The sequence below is a fragment of the Panthera pardus genome, unplaced genomic scaffold (assembly GCF_024362965.1).
Source record: "Panthera pardus isolate Hobbes unplaced genomic scaffold, ASM2436296v1 HiC_scaffold_25, whole genome shotgun sequence".
Classification (NCBI taxonomy): Eukaryota; Metazoa; Chordata; class Mammalia; order Carnivora; family Felidae; genus Panthera; species Panthera pardus.
Genome location: NW_026526821.1, coordinates 74,335,447 through 74,362,173, shown reverse-complemented (window position 1 = coordinate 74,362,173; position 26,727 = coordinate 74,335,447). Strand labels below are relative to the sequence as shown.

Genomic DNA, 26,727 nt, shown 5'->3' with positions numbered 1-26,727 from the left:
TTACAAGTACCATAGTGGGTATTATTAAGTTCACTTTTCCAGTTGAGGGAAACTGAAGCTCAGAGAAATTTAATCTCTCCACCCCACATCAGTATTCACACAGCTGGAAAGAAGCACAGCCAGGATTTGAATCTAGGTCCTTCTGAGTCCAAAAGAAAGCTCAGTCTTGCTAAATCCCATCTTAGGTAGATCTTCACAGCTCCACAGTGCCCTAAAGAAAACCCACTCCCTAAAATGACATTGGTTGAATCCAAAACCCTTGGATAAATCTATTGATGAGAGTTCCCTCAACACTGCCCTCCATTTGAGTCCAAAAGTAGAGGTAGGGGAGTAAGGGAGAGTTCTCTTTACAGAGGTAGAGACAGCTTAAACTATGGGCTTCAGAAGAGGAACATTTTGATGAATGTAAATCTCTCTCTTGTGGAAGTAGGTGAGATGTCCTTCAGTAAGTGAATGAATAAACAATCAGTGGCACATCCAGACAATGAAATAATACTCAATGCTAAAAACAAAATGAATTATCGAGCCATGAAAAGACATGGAGGAATCTTAAATGCATATTGTTAAGTAAAAGAGGCCAATCTGAAAAGGCTACATACTATAGAAGTCCTACTATAGGACATTCTGGATAAGGCAAAACAGTAAAGGCAGTAATAAGATCAGTGGTTTCTAGGAGTGGGGTGGAATGATCAAGAGTCAGAGCACAGGATTTTTAGGACAGTGAAAGTAACCCATATGACATCATAAAGATGGGTATCTGTCATTATACTTTTGTCCAAACCCACAGAATCTACTATACCAAGAATGGACCTAAAGTAACCTATGGACTTTGGTGATTATGCTGTGTCCATGTGGGTTCATCATTTGTAACCAATGTACCACTCTGGTGAGGGGTATTTATAATGAGGGAAGCTATGCATGTGCTGGGGCAAGAGGTAAATGGGAAAACTCTATACCTTCCTCTCCATTTTGCTGTATTTTTAAAGCATCTTTAAAAAATAATGTCTTAAAAAAAAGTCTTGCTGAAAATAAAAAATGTCTGAAAATGGTGAACTACATTGGCTTCTCATGACTAGTTCAGGGAAATGTCAAGATGTACCCAAGATGGTCTGGCCTGTGCTCAAACTGCCAGGTCAAACATCCTCCTTAAATATTTAGTCATGCTACAAGAATACAAACAGGATGATCTTGGAGTGAATGAACTTTAGGATGGGAATGACTCATATAAAATGTACTTCCTAAAGACACTGAACTGTTTGCTGTTGACAATGATGTCATCACGGCTGTGTCCAGAAAGGCCTTTCTTTCCTGCACTGTTACAATCAAGCTTACCTCAATTGTCTATAGCCACTGCTCAAAGCACTCAAGAACTCAGTTCTCTATATGAATCCTGTCCACCTGTCTGTATAGAACAGATGTATTTGGAAAAGATTTGCCTATGTAAATCAAAGTTTCTATATGTCAAATCATTTTATAACAGGCTTGCTTTAGTCTTATGTATTATATCTTCCTCAGCAATGTCAGAAGCAGATAGGAACATCGTGGTATCCAAAGAAGTAGAACTAAGTATCAACCACTACAGGCTTTTCCATCAACTCTGCCCCCTGCAGGCCAATGCTGGAATACCCATTGGCTCTGTGTGCAACCTAAGCTATCACTGGATCCACCATCTTGCCTCACTAAGGTAGACAGTCTAGTGTGTGACCAAGGTATGGGCTTTGAAGCCATGGAGACATTGGTTCTGTTCCTGATGCTGTTGACTATTAGGAACACTACTTTGGGCAATCTTTAGTTGCCTTCAGGTTCCTCATCTGCAAAATGAAGATATCAATAGCTTGTAGAATTACAGTCAGAGTAAGAAATGAATAACTGGCACAAAATAAATCAATGGCATGCCAATTATTATTACTTTTATATGAAGACCTTGGTAAAGAAGGACAAACTCAGTTTTCATACATGTCAGTCAATATAAGAAAAGGGGCCATTTATTCAATAAATACTAGTTCATTAAATTTCTATGCTACCTCTCATCATTGATTTAGGAACTAGGGTTACTCCTGTGAATTAGGCCTCCATGGAGCTTAACTCCAGGAGAAAACTGATCTGACTGCACTTTACTTGAACCCAGGTTTTGTTGTTGTTGCTTTCAAATATAGATAATTTCTACACTATGGAGTTAATACATTTCATCACGGTAAAGTTCATCATGTATCATTTTTCTTGCTTTGCACACTTACAAGTAGGCAATCCTTTTAACTGGGAAAATTATAACAGGTAATAACATTAGGAAAAATGAGTTAAGCATTTATTATGATATAGTATTTATTTATACAGACTCCAGTTTTGGGGCACGGGGTGGCTCAGTCAGTTGACCATCTGACTTTAGCTCAGGTCATGATCTCACAGTTCACAAGTTCCAGACCCACACTGGGCTCCGTGCTGATGGTTCAGAACCTGGATCCTGCTTTGGATTTTGTCTCCCTCTCTCTCTGCCCCTACCCTGCTCATGCTCTATCCCTCTCTCTCTCTGTCTCTCAAACATTTTAAAAAATTAAAATGATAACAAAAAAAGACTCCAATTTCTTCTACAAAGTGCAAGAAGTAAATTATAAAGATAATCCCCCTAGATTTCTTCGGTTTAGGCTACAGCTGAACTATTTTTGTTTAAATGCTTAACCTTATCTCCAGCTTAAAAATCTAAATTATTAAAAGAATTGCATACATTTTGAATCTAGCAAAACCACTCCTGAATTTTCCATTAACCTGAGCTAGGCAAAATGCCTCCCTAACATAAGAACAGTTAGGAAAGGAAAAATACAACCTTCTTTGGGCAATAATCTCATTAAGTCTCACAGTATCCCACCGTATATATAACATCTTGTCCAGAAAGACAAGAGTTAAACTTTGCTCACTGCCCTAACCCAGCACTGGGCCTGAGCCTGACACATAGTAGACATTCAATAAATATCTTTGCCTAACCAAGTGGCAAACATGCTTACTTAAAATTTCAGTATCTCTGGCAGATCTCCAGCTAGAAATGTATGGCTCATGCTGTGGGTTGAATGTTCATGTTCCCTCAAATCCCTATGGTGAAGCCCTATCCCTCGAAGGGATGGTATCTGGAGGCAGGGCCTTTGAGTGGCAATTACGTCATGAGGGTGGAGCCCTCATGAATGGGATTAGTACCCTTATAAGAAAAAAACATGAGATCATCTCCCTCTCCCTCCATCATGTAAGGACCAGAAAGAGGGCCCTCCCCAAAACACGATCATGTGAGCATGCTCATTCTAGATTTCCAGTCTCCAGAACTGTGAGAAATAGAGGGATGCTCTTAAGCCACCCAGTCTATGATGTTTCGTGAGAGTAGCACAAGCTAAGGCAACGGCAGGGGTGAATAAACATAAAGAAATCATTTCTAATTCATATCTTTTACTAACTTAAACTTATACCACCACAATGTTTCTGATTAAACTGGAAGTAGGATTATATAAGTGGTTGCATAAAGAGTTAAACTTTGAAGATTTCTATATAACATTTTCTTTTTAATTTTTTTTAAATATTTGTTTATTTTTGAGACAATGCGAGAAACAGAGTGCAAGCAGCGGAGGGGCAGACAGAGGGAGACACAGAATCTGAAGCAGGCTCCAGGCTCTGAGCTGTCAGCCCAGAACCCCACGCGGGGCTAGAACTCACGAACCGTGAGATCATGACCTGAGCCAGTCGGACGCTTAACTGACTGAGCCACTCAGATGCCCCAAAGATTTCCATATGACATTTTCAACCCAACTGAACAACTGTTGTTTAGGAAGATGTACCTTCTTGTTGTTCTGTAAACCTCACAGAACTTACAGTACATGGGAGAGGCTACAATCTTCCTGTTCACTACCATTGTTGCAACCATAACATTTTGTATAGCTCTGGCACCTGGCAAGCATTTAATGCAATTTTTGTGAAGAAAGTGAAAAGAGAAAAAGAGCAAGAGACAGGAGGAAGTTTCTTTTTGGAAAAACGTTATACTTCAATTGAAAAATGCATCAATCTTCAAATTGTCATTTTTGGTACCTAATGTCATTATCTGGGAAACAAGAGTACTTGATGATTAGATCAGAAATGCTGATTACAGAATCAGAAGTACTCTATGCTGAATTAAATTCAGCAATTAATCAGCCAATGTGCCTGCTTGTAAATATCAATATTGAATTTTAAGCATATAAGCCAGCCAATCAATTAAAACCAACACCATGACTTTGATCAGTGAATGTTGAGATACACCTTGCTCAATTCTGCAGGTAATGAAACTTAAGTCATTGTTGCAGCCTGATAAAAGGTAAAACTGAGGCAAATTAGAATTTTGAAAATTTTATTTGCGCAAACATCAACCAAAGTCAGGCAGCATCAAACCAAAAGTGGTTAGGAGAGCTCCACCAACAGGAACTAGGAGTAAGGTTTTTATAGTGAAGATGTGGAAGCAAAGCAAAGAAGTTATTTGATTGCTTAAGCAGTTGCTTTATTTGGCCAATTCCAGTTGGCTGTTTGTAAACAGCTGTTCTTGAGTTTTGCTTTCTTATATTCAGCTGTATTGACTCTGATTTAGGTTTTGGTTCACTTCTGTAACTGACCAAGGCATCAGAGGTACTTGAGTCTAATGGTCTCCTCCTTTAAAAACTTTAACAAGCTTGATCTTGCTCACTTTGAGACAGATACTGATATTACAGAATCTTTTGGAGTCATTATCTACTGACTGTGCCCTTGGTTTTTGAATAAATCTGGAAGTAGAGGTTGTGTACTACAGAGATTATGCTCTCAACTGCAAACACAGAGCAGTATAGTTAGTGTTTAAAAGCACAGCAACCAAGAAACAAGTGTTGGCAAGGGTGTTGAGAAAAAAGAACCCTCGTGCACTGTTGATAGGAATGCAAACTGGTGCAGCCACTATGGACAACAGTATGGAGGTTCCTCAAAAAGTTAAAAATAGAAATGCCATATGATCCAATAATTCTACTACTGGCTATCCACCCGAAGAAAACAAAAATACCAATTACAATATCATTATGGCATCATTTACAATAGCCATATTATGGAAGCAGCCAAGTGTCCATTGATAGATTGATAAATAAAGAGGATGTGATATATACATACAATGGAATATTACTCAGCCATAAAAAGAATGAAATCTCACCATTTGCAACAACATAGATAGATCTAGGGAGTAGAGTATTAAGTGAAATGTCAGAGAAAGACAAATACCATATGATTTCACCCTTAAGTGGGATTTAAGAAATAAACCAAATGAACAAAGAGAAAAAAGAGGCAAACCAAAAAACAGACTTAACTCTAGAGAACAAATAAGTGATTACCAGAGGAGAGCTGGGGCAGGGGGGTAGGTGAAATAGGTGAAGAAGATTGAGAGTACACTTAGTTTGATGAGCACTGAGTAATATTGAACGGCTAATATAGAATCACTATATTGTACACCTGAAACTAATTTAACACTGTATGCTAACTATACTGGAATTAAAATAAAAAAGTAAGTACATGAGAGAAGATGTTTTGTTGCAGCCAGTATTGGTCAATTCTTTGACAACTCTTTTAATGATATGTGAATTAAACACGGGAATAGAGACTGCCCAAGTTCAAATCCCAACTCCACTACTTACCAGCTGTGTGACCTAAGGCAGGTTACTTGACATCTCTGTGCTTCAATAAAATGGGGATAATATCTACTTCACAAACTTGTTGGAAAATCAGTAAGTTAATACCTGTGAAACACTGAAAATACTATCTACTAAATTGTAACTGTTCAGTAAATGTTAGCCATTACTAAAAAACCTATGTATTCATATCCATTCCTTAAAGTGGTAATATGTCAGTAGCATTATGTACTAAATATTCATGACAATCATTATTACTTTCTTATTTTCTTTTTTTTTTTTAATTTTTTTTTAACGTTTATTTATTTTGAGACAGAGAGAGACAGAGCATGAACGGGGGGGGGGTCAGAGAAAGGAAGACACAGAATCTGAAACAGGCTCCAGGCTCTGAGCTGTCAGCACAGAGCCCGACGCGGGGCTCGAACTCACGGACCACAAGATCATGACCTAAGCCGAAGTCGGCCGCTCAACCGACTGAGCCACCCAGGCGCCCCTCTTTTTTATTTTCTAAATAATCCTGAAGGTAATCTTCCATGGATTGTGAAAACAAACATTTAAAAACAATTTTAAACATTTTTAAAGGAAGCTTAACTGGGGCGCCTGTGTGGCTCAGTCAGTTAAGCATCCAGCTTTTGATTTCTGCTCAGATCATCATCTCATGGTTCATGAGATTGAACCTTGGGTCGGGCCTTGTGCTGACAGAACAGAGCCTGCTTGGGATTCTCTCTCTCCCTCCCTGTCTGTCCCTCCCTTGTATTCTCTCTCTCTCTCAAAATAAATAAACATTTTTTTTAAAAAAAGCTAAATTGAAGTTAGATATTTTCTTTAAAGTATTTGAGATGTGTTTCTATTTCATAGATTCCTAGATTCTCCCATGGGTAAAACTTAGAGTGAGAATCAGGTGAATTTATTTATTTTTTGTTTGTACACTTGCTATTTTAACATTTCTGAGTTTCATTTTCATCACAACGTTATTACGGTCATCCCGACAGTTCTTTCCATAATTTGAATTTCCGATTGTGCTACCAGCACAGATGCAAATAAAATCGCAAGTGTTCTTTCACCTCACAATTAAGTCTATGTGGCCTGGTGAACTCTTGTATGAATGCACCAGTCCTAGAGGAAATCAGCAATGCCACTGCACAAAAGTCAAGCTCGCTTGCATATCCTATTCCTCAGATTTAAAATTCATCTCATCTCAGTGCCATTGTTCAGTGTTGAGCATGATAGTGTTTCAAAAACATTATGTGTTTGAAAAATCAGTTTTATGCATTCTTCTGAGGTCTAAAAAGCCCCCCAAAAAAGGTGCTATCTTCAATTAAAACTGCAGAATCAAAGGTGACTCTTGCTATCAGTGCACTGGTCATGAAATGGGATAGGATTCCCCATACCATGCCTGTTTCCTAATGAGAATGCACCTACAACAGCCCAGTTCAAAGCAATGCAAGGAACCATCACAACTGTTACTTAATTGAAATAACTTGTGTAACCGATTTCATTTGATGAAAACCACCAGGAGACAGAGATCTAGCATCCATGCTTTCCTCTTTGTGTTCCAATCTTTATCTCTTTCACAGCTTCCCCTGGCTTTACTTGATAGGATGAACTTCCTCAACTCTTAATAATGTCAGTTCCCCAAAATGTCCTTGCAGATTGTTAGCTTCTAAGCAACCTTCATTAGGAGATACTCATATCAACAAACAGATTGCTTATCCATTAATGATGCCAGAACAGAAGAGTGTAAACCATACTTTACACTTACCAAATAATTGCTCTTTGCATTTGACAAAGACAGTTGAAAACTTTTGTGGATAGAATTTTCTTCCATTAGTCCAAAAAAAAAAAAAAAAAAAAAAAAAACAGCTCATGGTGGTTTCTCATCTGCACTATGAACACATCAATCATTCAGAGGGGAAAAATAATAGCTCAGTTCCTATAAAGACAAACTCTGTATTTTCCCAAATTTTTTGCTTAAAGCCATTACCACCCTTAGAATGCCTTTACCGCTTGCTACCCTTCAAAAAAAGCCCTACTTAATCTTCCGGGGTCAGGGATCAAATTGAGCTCTTCCCTACTTGTAGAAGTCCTTGCTGACCTTCCTTCTTGTCTTCATGCAACAAATACTGATTAAGCCTGTACTCTATGTCAGGTCTCGAACCAAGAATTGAGGGTGCAACAGAGAGGAAAACAACTGATGCCCTCTGGGTTCCTGTAGTCTCGTATTGTGTCTTTTGAACTATTTTTAGCTTAACCACAAAAATCATGTGCATGCTTTCATCTAAACATTACATAATGATTACTTATTACGTGCCAGGGTGTGGGGGATACAGGGTATAGAGATGATGTAACCTTAGGCCTGAGGCAGTTTACTCTGAGTCTAGTACAGGGAATAGACAAGTAAAGAATTACAATGCGATGAGATGCAAACGTTTCTGTGTTGAGGAGACCAGAGATGACTTCACAGTGGCAGTACACAGACAAAGGTCAAGGGCCCTGTACTGTGATGAGAGAGCAATGGCAGAGACACAAGGGAGCAAAAGCAGTGCCAGGGAAGTGGCAGAGAGGTCAGCAATATGGGCAGAGGCCAGAAGATGAAGAATCCCTGCCTCTCTTTACCAGGTCCTTTGGCCAGGGCAATGGAGAGCCACTGAAGAGTAATAAATGGAAGAAGACTAGACCAGATGGCAGGCTAAGGATACAACAAGTTAAGAAACTAGTGCACTACTTAAGAGGACAGTATAATTCTGTAAGTAGCTTATGAGAAGGAAGAGAAAAATATTTGGAGAACTGAATGATCTGAGGACAGAGTCCACACGAGGGGTGAAGGAGGAAGATACTGAGCATGAGAGATCTGCATTCCCATCTATGCTTTACCTTCCTTGATGGTGAGTGCCAGGTTTCAAACCACCTTTGTATCACTATGCTCACGGACTGCAAGACAGCACATAGAAGCGGGCTTCCATACAGTTAGCCAATTGATTGTTTAAGAAAACAAACCAGCAAAATGTTTAACTGGTTTGAGCTAGATCTGGAGAAAAAAAACAAAAGAACTAAGATACGATGAAATAGAAATGAGGAAAATCAATTTTACTAATAAGATATTGAGTAGTAATATCACTTCCAAATGATTGAAATTTTATTTTAAATGGGGAAGAAATTATTCCCTGGAAAGTTTAAATCTCTTTCCCTATTTTTAGCCCTACAACATGTACATTAAAAAAAAATGTTGTTGTAAGCTTTTTGGGATCTGTGGTTTAGAATCCTATATATGCCCCAAATGCCTCATATGTGGAAATTACTATATATACATACACATATATATGTATATGTATATATATATATAGTATATATGTGTGTATATATAGTATATGTAGATATATAGTATATGTAGATATATAGTATATATATTTATATATATATATATATGTATGTGTATACACACACAGTATATGAAAAGAAACATTTCTTTGACAGTGCAATTATCAGAAAAATATTCAATCAAAAATCTCTAAGCCCACTAAAAATCACCCACTTTGCAATCATCAGCCTGTCCTATGAGTTAGATACTACAATCAGCCTCTCAGAAGACAGACCATACACTTCAGAGTCACACGAGAGAATGAAGGCCCAGTGAGAGTTCACATTAGTAATATTTCATTCCATCCTAGACAGCCCTAAACAAACTTTTTGGTTTTTCTTCACCTTCCCTGGGCCCTGTGCTATCTTCTGTGTTACTTATCACTTCTGGACTTCTGTTTATCTCCAAAATGAGGACAGAAATACTTCTTACTTCATAAGGTTAGTATAAGGATTAAATAAGTCAATATGTATAAGGTGATTAAAAAAACAGTTTAAGTGTTCAATACTTCCTATAATTATTATTATTTTTTTGATGGACCTAATCCTATGACAAAAGTGCAAAGAATGTTGAAGCTCTGAATTTTGTGAGAAATCTCTGACTGGGAACCCAATTGCCATTGTTTCTAGCAGTCTACAGGCTTTCCACTTGTGTCAAGGACAGAATATTCCTGGAGTTCCAGGATAGAAATCAGCAGGTCCACCCAAAGGAGGCATGGAGTGTGAAGAGGAAAAGCCCTGGCCTAGGAATCTGGAAGCCTGGCCTGACTCCTCCTATCTTAGCTCTGCTTGACAGGGAGCACATGGCCGAACTTCTCCCCAGCTGGGGTTCTCAGCTCAAATGCTCTAACAAAGCCTGTTTGTTTCATTTACCTCACAGGGTTCATAGGAGCATCAAATGAGAGGAAAAGGATGGAAATGCAATTTACTAAAATTCTGTTCTTAGTTCTCAGAACTGGGCTGGCTACAGAGAATGGGGAAGAGGAGGGCTTAGGGGAGCTGACCTAACAGACACGGATAAACCTGATGCACACGCACACGGTGAATCTCACACATATTTGTAAAAACGAGCTTTATGGCCAAATTATGGTACTACTCTAAGATTAGGTTTACACCAGAGAACAGTAGAAACAAAGATGTCTTTGTATTGGAAAGATGGTATCTAAATACCTTAATCTCTGTCCAGATCTCTCTGTACTAAGCAAATGTACAAAACCAAATGTATTTCTCCCAGACTATTTTCCTCCTGTGATCAAGTGGTTAGTTTCTCTGGCCCAAACTTCCGGAGGCCACGCCTTTTTTATTTTCTGACAGGTGGGGAAGAGGAAGGAAATCTCTATGGGCTGAAGTATCATGTGTTACTCTCAGTGGTTTTACAACCCTGTCTCCTTCTGGCCCACCACCTCAACAGCAGTCAATTTCTCTTGGTAGCCCCTCCTTATATGTTGCCTCATCTTATCTATCCAAGTATCTTCTTCTCCTGCCCTAGGTGAAGCAAAGCCTTCATTCTGAAGGAGGTCTATTTACTCTCTTTTAAATTCTACCTTTCGTGTGAGCCCTTCTTTATGCATAAAAGAGCCATCTTGTGTTTCAGCACCTAGAAAAATTCAGATTCCACACTGTCTGTAAAGTTTCTCAACACCTCGACCACCATCTCCAATGACCTTTCCCTTTCTCACTTCCTATTCACCTGGTGTTTCTTAGGATGTCCTTGGAACCACAGTAGAGGGGACGGCCATCTTGCCAGCGCAATACAAAAGCCCCTAGTAGCATGCCAGAAGGAATTGGAGGTCAACCAATCACCTAGTGACAGCACGACCTGACGCAAAAAGGCCCACCTGGACCTAAACCCGGAACCATTGCAGCTTAAAAACCCCACCCCACCACACCTGGGGGCGACTTCCCTGACTCTCCTCCAATCTCTTTCTCTCTCTCTCTCTCTCTCTCTCTCTCTCCCCGAGTCACGGAACCTCGCCCGAGATCTTAGTTCCCAAATAAAGCCTTTGACTGCTAAAATTTTTTAGCCTCTGACTCCTATCTTTACCCTGCCTTACGCCTGACCCTAACATTTGGTGCCAAAACCCGGGGAGAGGTAGTAGCTCGCTTCCCTTGGCTGAGCTCCCTCCTCGCCAAGCCAGACTCCAACCACCCTACTCTCAAGCGCCTACAGAAGCCGGTAGTAGGACAGACCCCTCCTTCCCTCCTCCAACTACGGCTGACACCCACAAGAGACTTCTCGCAAGTCAGTCTCCTTTCCTCCCCACCCCGCAAGGCCCACACGCCAATAGGCCCCTTATTGCAGCGCGAGGGACGCCTCGCCCTGCCACGCCAATGGGGAGTAACAAGTCTAAACCGCCTCCATCTCTTACCCCCCCACCCCCCCTCAATGTCTGTTAAAAAACTTCCAGCTCCTGGGCTTACAAGGCGAACTTTGTCGTAACCGACTCATCTGCCTTTGCACTGTAGTCTGGCCTCAGTACAAATTAGATAATGATTCTCAATGGCCACCCGAGGGGTCTTTACAATACCAAATCTTAACCGATCTGGACAATTTCTGCCATCGCCAGGGAAAATGGGAAGAAATACCCTACGTCATGGCCTTTTGGGACCTCAGGTCTCGCCCCAACCTATGTTCCTCCTGCCCCTCTGCACGCATGCTCCTTGCCCGCCCACAACCTTGCCTTACGCCTGACCCTAACAATGTTAATCACCTATTGTCCACAAAACGATTATTTAGCCAGATACCTATCCCCTGTGTATCAGAATCATGGGTGGCAGGAATGGATGGAGATTCCCAGACTCTAGCCTTAAGAAATCCTGATGTGGGAAGATGTGGCCAAAGAAAGTATTTTAACCAGCATTCTAGGTGATTCTGTCTCAAGTAGGAGGACAGTCATACTCCGAGAAAGTGTGCTGCCACAAGTTCATCCTTAAACAGAACTTTGCACTCTCACGTGTGCACACACAAACACACTCAACACACCTACACAGCACATTTAGTGACCACTCAGTAATTTGATTTGCCTCTGAAAGATTTCATACAAGTATTATTTTGAGTGGAAAATATTTTTAGTGTAGAACTTTTTATTATTTCAGTAAAAGCAGCATCCAAAGTCTATAGGTTCCTGATTCAGGACAGGTAGGACTGGCTATTGTCCTTTCTAATCTGCAAGGCAGCTGGAGCCTCATCTTCTGGGTCAGACAGACTGTAACTGACCACCCTCCATTGCTAGGATTTTTTTTTCTCCTGTTCATGCTGCTCATCCAACCATCAGCCAAATTGCCAGGAAATTTGTTTCCAGTGGCAAAGCTAGAAAACAAAAGACGTCTTTGCGCTCCAGAAAAGAGTGCAGCCTTGGGATACCAAGCAGAGATTATGAATTTTAATTCTCCACTGCAGCTCAGACGCTCTCAGGCAAGAACATTAGAAAAGGCTAATCAAGGAAGAAATCAGCAGGGGGCATGTGTGCCGTGGATCACTGATAGCACTCTAAACTTAGCACTGCCAAGGCTAATAGCCTCCTTATATCCTCTCCTCCCATTAAAGATGCCCTGAAAATAAGATACCAAAGACTACTGCTGCAGTTATCACAGTTAGCAAATTGGCAGGTGATATTCGCTAAGTGCACTAGGCCAAGAGTTGAGGATTTCCTGTGCACCCTTTACTCTTTCAAACTGAGTGCAGTTCTAAGAGGAGTAAGAGCAGAGGTACAAGCATAAATAATGCATGAGAACTATAGGTGTGGAAAGCTTTATTCTGACCCTCCATGCTAATGCATGCCTAAGCCTGGTGTCTGCTACAATGTGACTGTATTGGCTACTCTGTGCTTCCAAAAAGGGTAATGAAAATGCCAGAATTGAGAAAGAATCTGAACCTGTGATCCAGTCCTTAGCCTCTCCCCAGCTGTTCTGGACACACTCCGTTACAGACCCTCCCAGGTCGCTCTTAGCCAGACCTTTGAAATTTGGCTAGTTAATAAGATCACAGCATTTCAAAATCCAAAAAAAAAAAAAAAAAAAAAAGGAAATAGAACTTATTGTATGTGTTTAAACACTCTGCTAGTAAGATCCCAAATGTCCAACCTTGCAAAGCTTTGTTCCCAGTTAAATTAGTAGTCTCTCCTATTTTCCAACTGTCCTCAAATCTAGGGTAGTGATGTCACCACAGACCATTCAAGTGATCTCTGGACTGAAGTTGTTTCAGACAGAGTTGAAGAAAATCTCAAACTGGAAAAGGGATGGTAGCCTTAAAACATTTTCCACCAACTCTTCACATCCTCATAGAATGCATGATATCATATATATTGAATCCATTTTCCTTAAGATTTCTGAATTAAGGAAAATTCAGCTGAGCTCCAAAACAGAATTCAATCTAATTACTGAAAACGGTGCTCCTGGGTGGCTCAGTCGTTAAGCATCAACTTTGGCTCAGGTCATGATCTTGCAGTTCACAAGTTCAAGCCCCACGTGGGGCTCTGTGCTGACAGCTCAGAGCCTGGAGCCTGCTTCAGATTCTGTGTCTTCCTCTCTCTCTGCCCTTTCCCCACTCATTCTCTCTCTCTCTCTCTCTCTCTCTCTCTCTCTCTCTCTCTCTTTCAAAAATAAATTAAACATTTAAAAAATACTTACTGAAAGTATTAATATTCTCCTTTAAATGCGGACCAAAAATCACTTTTTCTCCATAATGCAGCCTATCATGTGGTTGAAATGACAGCTCTCATGCATTTAGGTTTCTTTTAGATCTGAAATTCCATGAGGCCCTCCAGGCCAGGGGGGGTGTCTTTCTAGAACTTATTCACACACCAGAACCCTCACTTCTGCAATTACCTCTGTATGTAACTCAGAGCATTGGGTATCAGTTTGGTGCAACTCAGTCAGCTTCAAATTACCAGAAAATATCTCCTTAGCACAAGATGCAATTCAGCTACTGCATCCATAAACAAGGAACCATCTTTTCTCAACACAACATCAACCTCAGGAAGGTTCCATGGTTATGCAAGATGGTTCTGGTGCCTGGGGCATGACCTTGTAAATCTCTTCTGCAGTCTGTGTGCAATGCCACAGCTGGAGAATCACAGCTCAAACCTTTCCTAGAGAGGAGTATGGGGTTGACAGTACATCACAAAGTCTCAAATATGGAACAGGCTGGAAGGTATTACCATTTCACAGCCCCCCCCCCTTTTTTTATACACAGCCCTAAACACTTCCAGTGGTTGGTGCCATGCTCCAGCTAACCATCTGCCGAGTGCATCCCAATTTGGCCAAGTGGCTGACACTTAAAGTAGCTCAGGATCCAGTTTTGAGCACCATCATCCAAGGCCACCAAATTATCTCAAGCAGCAAGCTCTGACACTCACCTGGATTTAGTGAACACGGATTTTTCTAACCAGTTTCTGCTATTGCAATGGACTGAGTATAGGCCATACCCTCGTCCTTTGGGACGTCACTGCCTAACACAAAAAGCCTACCCATCAGGAGCCACTTTCCATGGCCCTCCACTGTGATTCCACTCTAAATATATCATCATTCAGTCAATGAACTCTTGTTTGTTAAGTAGCTACATCACAAATGCCCCAACTCTTGGCCCCAAAACTTGAACAACTTGAATACATGCTTTGGAGACAAAAACATACCTATGTCATACAGAGGTCACAAATGGGAAACAGGCTAATACAAAGGCTGGTGTCCATAAGGCCTAAGAGAAGAACATGGTTTTCTAAGCACAGAGACAGAAGAGAAGCATTGCCTGTCTGTTGTCCTGAGTAAGTTTCTCCAAAGCACCCACACTCCACTTAACATGCAGGTAAGAATCCAGTTCAATGAAGCAACCTCATCTGGCGGGCTCCTCACTTCCCTTGATCATTTTAGTACCACTGTGGGAAGCATTTGTAATGCGCTTCCAGACCCAGGCCCCCACCTCTCAACAAATAAGTATTTCCTCCGTAAATCCCAGAGAGAGTGCACTCTAGGAAAAGCAGTGCTTGCAAAACATCTGTTCATTTTTCAGAATTCAGAATGAAGTGACTAACCCCTGATATACAATAAAAATGATTAAATGCAAACACTACTGAGACTCTGTAATAAATATTTTATGTATTAATATGTTTTCAAAAGTCTTATTTCATTTTTACTACTTTTCTGTACGGCATTATTCTATTTTAGAATATGCAATGAAATGATCTTCCATGAAAAAAAAGTAGGCATTTCTGTCCCATTTTAGATAAGCAAATGGATAATTATTGTGCTATTAATTTGTTATGTAAATTGTTTAAACTGCTAACTCTTTCCTCTTTCCATTATTAGATAGCATTCATTCCTTCCCAAGGAAAATGGAAAATTCTCTTCCAAAGTAAACTGTTTCCTCACTCATCCCCAAGATACACAATCCAAGTACTCTTAGGATTATTTTACAAAAGCAGCCATAAGCTTGAATAAAAGCATTCAGTATAGTGACTGCTTAATGTTCATTCAAAGTAAAAATCACCTAATATCCCTTCCCTAATCCAGAACCGCTCTCTTGCTTTAGGAACAAGCACCGGGTGGAGACTACCTGAATGCCTCCATATAGTAACATCCAGTGCCTGGCGATCTTGAACCACCTTCTCCTTCAACAGGCTTAGGTATGTTTCAGTATCTCTTTTTCTCATTTACATTTGCTGTTTATGGAAAAAGGGAAGCAGAAAACTACTGCATTCCAGAGAGTTCTCAGTAGGTAAGTTATAATTTCATAACATCCTGGCACAGTTCAGCAAAAATAAATCTTTTTCTAAACTATTAATGACTCCTCGGGATAAACCTTTTACACAGGTGCTGTTATGGTAGCCAAGGTGGCACACCTGGGTGTCAGACACGTGTTTAGAAGTTTCAAGTAAGTGGGAAATATTGAGGAGGAGAATAAAGAGAGGCAATGAAAACAATACCCATGAGATCCTGACGGTGTGCTAAAAGTTCCTGATGTTATTTTCACATAGAGGAAAGGAAAATTGCTGCTTGTAGGTTACACATTTTAGAAATTGACTTCTTTTTCATTTTTCAGGCTGCCTGCCTCCCCTTCCTTATCGATAAGAAAGATGTCAACACTTTACAGACTTAATTAGAAAGCAGTAGAATACACCGTCAGATTTGCAGAATCCTGACACAGAAATCCACAGCACCTGGGCAGTGACACCGGCAGCTTTGCACCCCACCCTCTACCAGGCCTTTGCCTGAATCTAAAAGCTAGTATGGTGTGGGACTAAGAGATTCCCCCACGCACCTCCTTCTTATTCTATCCCTCAAAGAGTCCCCTGCCATTACATAATGATGCGAAAGCTCATGGGAACAAGTTACTACACAGACACCATCTTCTTCATTTGGACAGAAATGATTTGGAACAAGAGTGAGGGACAGCAGAATTCCTCACTCCCAGAGAGAGGGGTCACTTCTCTTTATTGGAGTCATGTACTTGGCAAACACAAAGATCACCAGCTCAGTGAGGGCCCTTAGGGTGGACTCCAGCAGCTTCCTTTAGAAAGAGGTCAACTTCCTTGCCTTTAACCACATGTAGGCTGAGTTTCTTCACCACAGAGAGTGAAAAGCTTCAGCGCGCTATTCATCAGTTATGCTTATGTTACTGCCCATGAGTAAGATCTGGCACTTTGTAAAGAAACCAACCCATCTTAGAAAATCACAGTTTAACAAACACAAAGGGAACCCTTGGTTTTAGGCCTTATTACACGAAAGGGAAAACAGTTCAGAATAAAGATCAGAAGGAAATCTTAAAAATAAGTATAAGAGAAAAGCTAATTTAATAATTATGCTTATCAACTGACTTTTTTAGAGGCTCTGAGGTTTTTTTGTTTTTTGTTTGCTTGTTTGTTTGGGGGCAGTGGCATTTAGGGAGGTATCTGTTTCATTCAACAACCACCAAAAGAAAAAAAGAGAAAACCGATAAATTTCTAAAAGCATGGGTAGGAAAAACAAACTTAGCAACTAATAGTTGACACACTCCTTCAGCAGTCTGGACACCATAAATATGATGTTTTGAATCCTACAGTCACAACAGATAATGCACATGATTCAATGACTCAGGTTCCTGCTCTGCTGTGTTTAGTCCTCACGACTGCCAAATTCCTGTAATTATCACTTCCCCAAACCCCACCAACCCCTCCTGGGTATTCCAGTACCTAGCAATTGCAGGTACTGCCTTAGGAACCACCATATATTTCCTCACAGCTCAAACTGTCTTTGAAACAAGTCTTATGTTGGACTTAGGGTCTTAACCGTGGGGTTTTCCAGATGTTCTCTCCTCCTGCCCAGCAATGTGGACACATTACCACCCATTCATATATAAATCTCCACATATGGAAGATGCTTAGGTATGTGTTTTATCTGTCATCATCAGTCAGTCCCTGCATGATTATATACCAAGTGACTGGGGGTGGGGGGAAACAAAAAGATGTGAATCCTGAATGTTGAATAGTTACCTCATTGGGATGAGCAATTAATTCCATGAGGCAACTCCCAGATTGAGGTGACGTGTCAGGGACTGGATGCCACTGGCTATAACTAGGCCTACAGAATAAAAAACAAAACAAACAAACAACAACAACAACAACAACAAAAAAAAACACCATGACCTGGGAAACTAATTTTAAAGTTCCATCTCTGGTATACCCTTAGCTTTTCTCTTCATAGAATCCTCCAGACTAGCACATTCCAACTGGTGCACCTGGTGGGCAGAAAATGGGTCACTGACACACCACAGATATTATTTCCCTCCCCCACTGGAGCAGCTGTCCAGGGCCCAAGGGGGCTAAGTTCTGACTCTGGTCTTCTCCAGCTAGGGGTGACCTGGGCCACTCACTCCACTGTGCTCTACAAATACTCATTTTCTATGTGTGCCATGACACCAAAAGGCTGCAGTGCTGTTCTGTTCTGCACTCCTCCCCTCCCACTGGGCTATCAACTGGGTTCATAGGGTTATCCGTTCTATTTTAAAAATCTGGGGAAAGATACACCTTTATGGACTTGCACACTACCTCATTTTTAGCTTCTTTTTATAGACAATTTCATCAATGTTAGCCATAATAGGATGGGAGAATATCTAGCCAGGAACCAAAATACTCAATGCCTATATCCTGTCTTCTATGTCAGAGCCTCCACAGCTTTCTTTGGAAAACAGATGCATAAATGGCATATCTAAGGAAACTGTGCACCAAATGTGCACCTGGTAACACAGAATGGGTCACATGAAGTATTTTTGTTTATTTTTTGCCTAGGCTTGAGGTGGGGTCATGTGGCCTACAATGACACAAGCAGGCCAGACCAGTTTCCTATTTCCTCATCCTACCTTAAATCCAACAGGTTATTCACATCACCTTTTCTTCTCAGGGGACTACGATGGAGTTGTGGAAAGTAGAAGGATCTGTAACTCCCTCTGAAGGGCAAAATGGCAAGGTTTAGACTAGAGGGAAATGAGAAAAAAAGAAGGTTGATCCTTTCTCAAGTTTAGAATTACACCGCAATGCAAAAATGTGTCTTTGCTGCAACAGTAACTGTTATTACTGAGGCACTGGTTTTACTCAAACATGGCCTCAATCTGGCTAATCCTTGCCATCTCCATAAGCATCACCACAGTCCACGCTAGCTTTTGCCATCTCTCACCTGGACCTGCACCAGCCTCCGACTGGCCTCTATGTTTCTGCTCCTTCCCCTACAATTCTGTGTTCAGGAATCAGCGTGGGCTTCCAACATGCAAATCCGGTTATGTCACCCCTCTTCTTAAAACCCTGCAAAGGTTTCCCTTTTTGCTTTGAATAAAAGCTAAAGAGGGAACTCAGTCTGCATGGTCTGACACGTTCCATCTACATTTCCAACCTCATTTCATGCAATGCAACTATTAGTCTGCAAACCTCCAACCACACTGGCCTCTGAAGGCGCTTCAAACATTCGTCTCCACTTAAGGGCCATTGTACTTATTGGTCCTCTGATCTTCTCCCAGATTTTCAAGGTAATATCATCTTTTCATCCTTGAAGTTTCAGCCTAAACATCATCTACTCAGAGAGGACTTCTGTGACCACACTAGCCAGAACAGCCCCACCTATTATTACCTCTCACAGTCATTGTCTCTTCACAGCACTTACCACCTGCTGTTTTCATTATCATGGATGTATTCAGCCCCTTATATCTCTATCCCATTCATTAATGCCCTGTTGTTCACTATTATGTGCCTAGCACCATGCTTCAGAGTGAAGGACTCTCTCAGAACTTGCTGAATGACTAATACAGGAATAAATGAGTATCCACAATATGCATATTTTGTTGTTGTTGAGCCTCTACTCAGGCTCAAACTCAAGATTAAGACATCAAGATTTTTTAATTTTCTATTTTATTGTACTTATCAAATTTGTCTCTAAGAAAGCAATACATTTAAAATTTCAAGACAAGAATTTCCCAGTTTATCATCAGTTGTGCTAATAATGACTACTATACAACCCACAACATTAGTTCTAACAATTATCCCCTCAAAAAGAGAGACATGATCAAAAGAATCTAGGAAACACTCCATGTTATTTCCTTTTTTGCCTTGGAAATTCACAATGCACATTAGCATATTAAAGGCTCCAAAAGAATGATAGTAAAGAAGCCTGATTAACTTTGTCTAACCCAAGATTTTCCATACTTACTTGACAGCAGAACCTTTTTTTTCTTACCACTACCAATTAATATCCCTAAGAACTAGTATGTTTTTAATGTTTATTTCTTTTTTGAGAGAGAGAGGGAGCACAAGTGGGGGAGGGACAGAGAGAAAGAGGGAGACACAGAATTCTAAGCAGGCTCCAGGCTCAGAGCTGTCAGCACAGAGCCCCATGCAGGGCGCAAACTCACAAGCCATGAGATCATGACCTGAGCCGAGGTTGTACACTTAACTGACTGAGCCACCCAGGTGCCCCAAGAACTAGTATTTCAAAGAAAACAACTTGCAAACAAATTTCAAACAAATATATAGAATAAAATGCTAAGTGTAGTGTTTTTAAGAGACCTTCACTAGGTTCAAGATAAAGATACTGGTGATAAGAATTTGAAACACTAACAATGATAGTTAAAAGTCATGATCTCTACACCAGAAGGTAATTACATAATTATATACCATAATCACATGAAAATTATCTACACTATTTACATCTTCTGTTTATCTTCTTGACAGTTAAATTGGTCACCTTCAGTGACATGTTACTAGTTCAACCCAGAGCTAAGTAAGTCTGGAAGCATTATACAGCAAAATTGCACTGTGAATGCAAATATAATTCATTTGACCTCATTTACCATAGCATAGCTGAGAGGCAAAGAGTCATGCATATTTAATCATAAACACAGGAAATGACAAAAAGCTTTTCTTTCCACCCACCACAAAAGATGGATTTTCATAGGGCCCCTCCCAGCAAAATCAGAAAGAAAAGAGAGATGTCATGTTAGCATTAACATGGATTATATAGTTAATAATTAAGAACCAAAATAGCTAGAATGACAGAAAGATAATGGATTAAATCTAAGACTGATCTTTGAGTGATTATAGACAGAGATTAAGAACTCACTACAACTGAAATGTCAGCACTGATACAAGAACAAGAGAGGGGTACTATAGAAGGATGTGACCCACAGAAATGCAAAGCAGAGCAGACAAGAGAGTAACTCAGAACCAGATAACAGCCGGGAATGAGGGTCTGGCTGAGAACCAGTTCAATCACTACCCCCGACTCCTCTGGAATAAGGTCTCACTGATAACCTGCTACAAAATAAGTTCTTCAACTTGATCTATAGTTGAAATATGAAATATTAATACAGAAAGCACCTGACAAAGAGATTATATTTTACCACTAGCATGTTCTTATAGGACTAAAAAGAATGTCATGGTCGCCTTTAAGCTTATCCCTTCAAAAATAAAATTGTTAAACTTCGCTACTTGAGAATTCGTGACAATTCACACAACAGAGCTGAAGTTTACCACAAGCTCTTTACAGAGCATGTAAACAAACGAGCAGTGGGAAGGAAATGGCAGAGATGCCAAAGGAGGGTTCTTCAGGGTCTGGTGTGTGCTTACACCCAGACCCACCTCCCACTGTCCCGGACTGTCACCTTTACCCTTTTAGGACTTTATACTCCGAGCATCCCAAACTACGTTGTTTCCCAAACATGCCATGTTCTCTCAGGATGCTCCCTCCACTCAATGTCTTTCTACCATCCAGATCACCTCCTCTTGCCCAGCTAAATCCTACTTATCTTACAGGGCTCAGCTCACAGGCCTTCTATGAGCTCCCTTTTCAGTCTGGGTTAAGTGCTTCTCCCAGGCCTTACACAACTATATCAGAATATTTATACTATGTTGTATCATCTATTTTACTTAGCAATTTATTTGTCAGGTGTATATCCTCAGTGTCTGCCATAGTGAATATTCAGTAGTGATTGATAAATATAGGTAGAATGAATACATGAAAAAATACATTTGTAAAAGAAGACAGAGAGTGATAATCTGAAACTGGATTCAGCCGATATTCAGAAATCATGGGTTCTGGTGACTGCTGACTTACGAATAAATATACTTCATTCAATATGCTAATTACAGTTTGGGCAGCCTATACCCAGGAACCCAGCTCTATATCCCAGGCCTCAATGTCTTCCCAGTGATACTCTTATACCATCTCTACTTATTACCGACACACTTAATGCTATGTTAGTGAAACTTTCAGCAACTAAAAGGTCACCATATATGGGCACAAGGCTCTTGGCACACAGACCGTTAGAAATAATGATCACTTTTCCACTGCAAAGAGCAATGGCCCCCCAGAAGTCACTTGAACTATCAGTGCAGACACTAAACTACAATTTGCAAGGTTCACTGACTAGGAAAATGGTGTTAATTGTGGTGCTCTGGTTTTAGGATCTACAATTTAGGCACAACCAGATTTGTCTTAAATATATATATGTGTATATATATACACATATATATACACATATATATATTTATTTTACTTTAATGATGGTAGGGGGAAGCAGAAACAGAGCCCCAGGAGATGAAATGTGTTTCTCTACCGGCGTGTTCTGCAATATGCCACTAAACTTGGTTCTGAAAATGTCATTTTCATGCCAAATTAAAAGCAAACGTAATTATGTGTAATACTTCAAAAGTACCTAATTAAAACACGGAGGCTAAAATATGCAGACAGACATAACTAATTCTAACTTCGTAATAATTTCATTATTTACTTATTGAAAAGTGTCAGTCAAAAACATTAAACTAGTTTGTGTTTATAAAAAGAGCTTAAAAACTAGCAGTGATTTTCATTATAATTCATTCCTGATTTTCTGCTTTGGGAAATATATAAGCATCTGATTATTTTGGTACCAAAAGGGAGAAAAAAAACAAAGGCAATTTTAAGTATGGAAAGGTGGTGAATGAAGATAACCCTGGTGAGTCATGATGAGCTTGCTCCAAATAAAAACACTGATATTGTGACCAGATATAAAACTATCCATCACACTAATATAAAGACTTCAATCTCCCTCAGTCCACTCCATGCCTCCACAATGAATAATTACCATGGCATTAGTGCCCTCTCCCAGGTGTGAGGTGTCAATCACCCCAAAGACACTGTATTCATAACTGAGGCTGACACCAGGCTCTGTAACGGAGTCTCCAAGAAGGGCTACAAGGAGATAGGGGCTTAAAGCTTCCACAGTGAATCCCTGCTATGATTCACGGAAGTTCTGTGGGTAAAAGAGAAAACCAGAAGATAATAGAAAGGAACTTAAGAGGCTTAAAGTCCTGCTCCAAATTGGGAAGAAAACTTCACACTCCCAAAAGTATTTCACATTTATATGCACACAACACTGTATGTTACATGCTACAATATCCCTTTTAATAAAACCAGGCAAACAATGAAAAATGAAAGAATGTGAGAAGGCAAGAAAAGGAGAAATAAAAGGAGAAATAATAGGGTTGGATCCAAGAAGAGCCACATAACTACTGGGTCCGAAAGTTGAGCTCATCATATATCTGGTAGAAGAGGAATGTAGGATGACAGAGAATCAGTCATAGAACTCTAACATGCTTTCCACAGGGAATGTTCCGTCTACTTCTAGTTATGACAGAATACATTGGAACTGGAGTTGTCCTCCTGGCATAAACTAAAATGTTAGATGGAATACTGGCAATTGTTTCCAGACTAAGACAACAGAAAATGGAAAAAAGTAGTCTCTGAGAGAAGGGTAGGCCGCAAGGTGAGCTCACGTTTGCCCTGGCTTTATACCTGGGAGAACTTTCTGGAATTGGCACAGGGAGGCAGAACCCAAGCAAAGAACTGTATCCCTGAGCTGAGGAGATGGAGATTGGAGCTTGTGGCCACTCAGGTAACTGGACTTTGTGGGGCTGGGAACTGGGGAGGAAGGTGCTTCCTAGGGTATTACCCAGAAGTTTGGAGGTTTCTCATCATCCTTGACTCACCACTGGGTTGTACAAGTGTGGAGTAAGGCAGTGTCAGGACTAGAAGAGAGTAGTTGTCGCCAGGTTGAAACATGAGCAAAGTTTCCAGATGCTGGCCTGTGCTGAAAGACAGCGGAGCCCTGCTATGGCCAGGGCAGAGGAACCTCACCTAATGACTCAGCATTCAGTTAAGGCCACAGAAGGGCCATACCTGTGGAGAAAAAGAAATACTCCCTAAAGTAAGGAGCCAGGCCTGTTCTGACTAATAACAAAATCTAAACTGAGCAGTACCCACAGAGAAGAAAACCAATTCCCACAAGATCTAGAGAATCTACCAGTAATTTAACCACTGGCCAGAAAAGAAGACAATCTTCTTCAAAGAAGACCAAGTACTTAATAGTTCCTACAAGAATTATCCTAGTTGTGCAATATATATAATAAAAAAAATTACAAGTCATATACAGAAGTAGAAAAATGTGACTCATAATAAAGAAAACCAAACATTCAATATAAAGATACCAAGAGATGACCCAGATGTAGGAATGAGTAGAAAGGATTTTAAAATAGTTATTTTAAATATGTTCAAGGACTTACAGGAAACTATGGACATATGAGTGAACAGATGGAAAATCTCACCAGATATACAAAAAATAAAGAAAACCAATTCTACTACTGCAATGTAAGAAATTTACAATTAAAAATTCACCAAATGGGCTTAATAGCATATTGGAGACTAAAGACTAGAGGATTAGTGAACTTGAAGATAGACCAATAGAAATTATCCAATTTGAAGAACATAGATAAAAGTACCGGAAAAATAAAATATTGCCTCAGTGGAGACAATCTCAATAATACCAATGGTCTAACGTGTAATTGTTGGAAGAAAAGAGAAACAACAGGGCAGAAAAAATATTTAATGAAATAATAGCTGAATATTTTCCAGTTTGATAAAAAACATCTACCTACAGATTCAAGAAGCTCAGGAACCACAAACAGATAAATACAAAGAAAATTACAACTAGCCACGCAGTGTCAAACTGCTGAAAAACAAAGATAGAGCAAAAATTATAAAAGCAGTCAGAGAAAAACAAAGACCCTACTTACACAAAGGAACAATGATTCAAATTGCAGCTGACTTTTCATCAGAAACAATGAAGACCAAACAACAATGAAACAGCCACCTTTACACTTTTTTTTGGGGGGGGGGGGAGAGAAAACTTTGTAAATTCATAATTCTATACCCAGTAAATATATCATTCAAAGTGGAGGTGTAAGAAAGACACCTGCAGCAAAGAGAAAATCTAAGAGGATTCATCTCCAAAAGACCTGCACTACCAAAAGATATTTCTGTAGGCTAAAAGAAAATACCAGTTCAAAACTCACAACACAGGAAGGGAAGGAGAGCACCACAAATGGTGAGCATGCAGGTAAATACAAAATACAACCTTCCTTTCTTAGTTTCATTAAAATAAAACTTTTTAAAGGCAAAATAATGCCCTATGCCACATCGTTTACAATGCCTGAAGAGGTAAAATATGGGACACAACACAAAGGACAAGCAGATAAATGTAATTATATGATCAACAATTTCTTACATTGTGCATGAAGTGTATAGTATAGATTCTGAGAAGACTGATAAATTCAGTAGGTATAGTGTAATTCTCAGAGCAATGATTTAAAAATATAAAAGGGTAAAGCTAAACATTTTGATTAATGGTAAATTAAATATTAAGTAAAAATGAAGCGAAGGGAAAAGAGAAAAAAAAGTAATATTGTGCAAATAGAAACAGTTATGGATTTGCAACTACATTGATGAAACTGGAGAGTATTATGCTAAGTGAAATGAGTCAGTCAGAGAAAGACAAATATCATATAACTTCACTCACATGAGGACTTTAAGAGACAAAGCAGATGAACATAAGGGAAGGGAAACAAAAATAATATAAAAACAGGGAGGGGGACAAAACAGAAGAGATTCATAAATATGGAGAAGAGGTTTACTGGAGGGGTTGTGGGAGGGGGGATGGGCTAAATGGGCAAGGGGCACTAAGGAATCTACTCCTGAAATCATTGTTGCACTATATGCTAACTAATTTGGATGTAAAGTAAAAAATAAAATTAAATTAAAGAAAAATAAATAAAACATAAATAAATACATACATACATACATACATACATACATACATACATACATAAAAAAGAAAAGAGTTATGGGGTGACTGGGTGGCTTAGTGGGTTGAGCGCCAGACTACTGATTTTGGCTCAGGTCATAATCTCACTGTTCTTGAAACTGACCCCCACATCAAGCTCTGCGCTGACAGTGTGGAGCCTGCTTGGGATTCTCCCTCTCTGCCCCTCCCTGCATGCTCTCTCTCAAAATAAAATAAACTAAAAAAAAAACCTTAAAAAACAAAAAGGAAACAAATGGTTTTTCTCAACTCACTCATGTAAAAATACATTGAAATGAAATTAACAAAATATTTTAATTAAAAAGTAGAGACTTCCAGATTGAAAAACCAAAATCCAAAGATATGCTACCAGAAAGGGACTAAAATAAAAATGTATGAGGTCGAGGTAAAAGAACAGAAAAACATACACCATGCAAATGATATGCATTTAAAAAAGATGGTGTGAATATATTAACAATAACAAAAGACTTCAAGTCAAGGAATAATACTACAGATAAAGGATAATTCATAGAGATAAAAGGTAGGTTTGTCAGAAAGATAGAACAGTTATAAATACTTATGTGCATAATAATAGTACTTCAAAATAAGGGAAGAAAGAGGTTATAGTACAAAGAGAGAGAGAGACAAACCCAGAATCATAGTTCAATATCCCAACACACCTCTGTCAGTAACTGACAAAATAGTAAACCAAAAATTAGTAAGGATTTAGGCATTTTGAACATTATCAACTAATGAACATTTAAAAACCATTATATCCATAAATGTCAGAATTCACATTCTTTTCATGTGCAAATTCTCTTCAATTAAAGTCAAAATAAATTTCAAATTGTTGAAATATTAAAGATATACATATCAAACAGAATTAAATTAGAAATCAATGTAAATATCTAGAAATTCCTCAGTATTTAAAAACTAAAGACACTTGTAAATAACCTGTTTATTAAACAGAGTTTATTAAACAGTATCACAGAGAAAACTGAAATTAATGAATGATAGCACACACTATATCACCATGTGTGGGATACAGGTAAAGCAGTGCTTAGAGGGAAATGCAGAGCTTTAAATACC

The 26,727-nt window shown here is 39.5% G+C and overlaps 1 protein-coding gene across 6 annotated transcripts in view; it reads right to left on the bottom strand.

The window, feature by feature from the left end:
- CCDC85A (coiled-coil domain containing 85A) overlaps nt 1-26,727 on the bottom strand; it is a 201,478-nt gene that overhangs the window by 70,447 nt on the left and 104,304 nt on the right. The gene's annotated exons all lie outside the window — the stretch shown is intronic.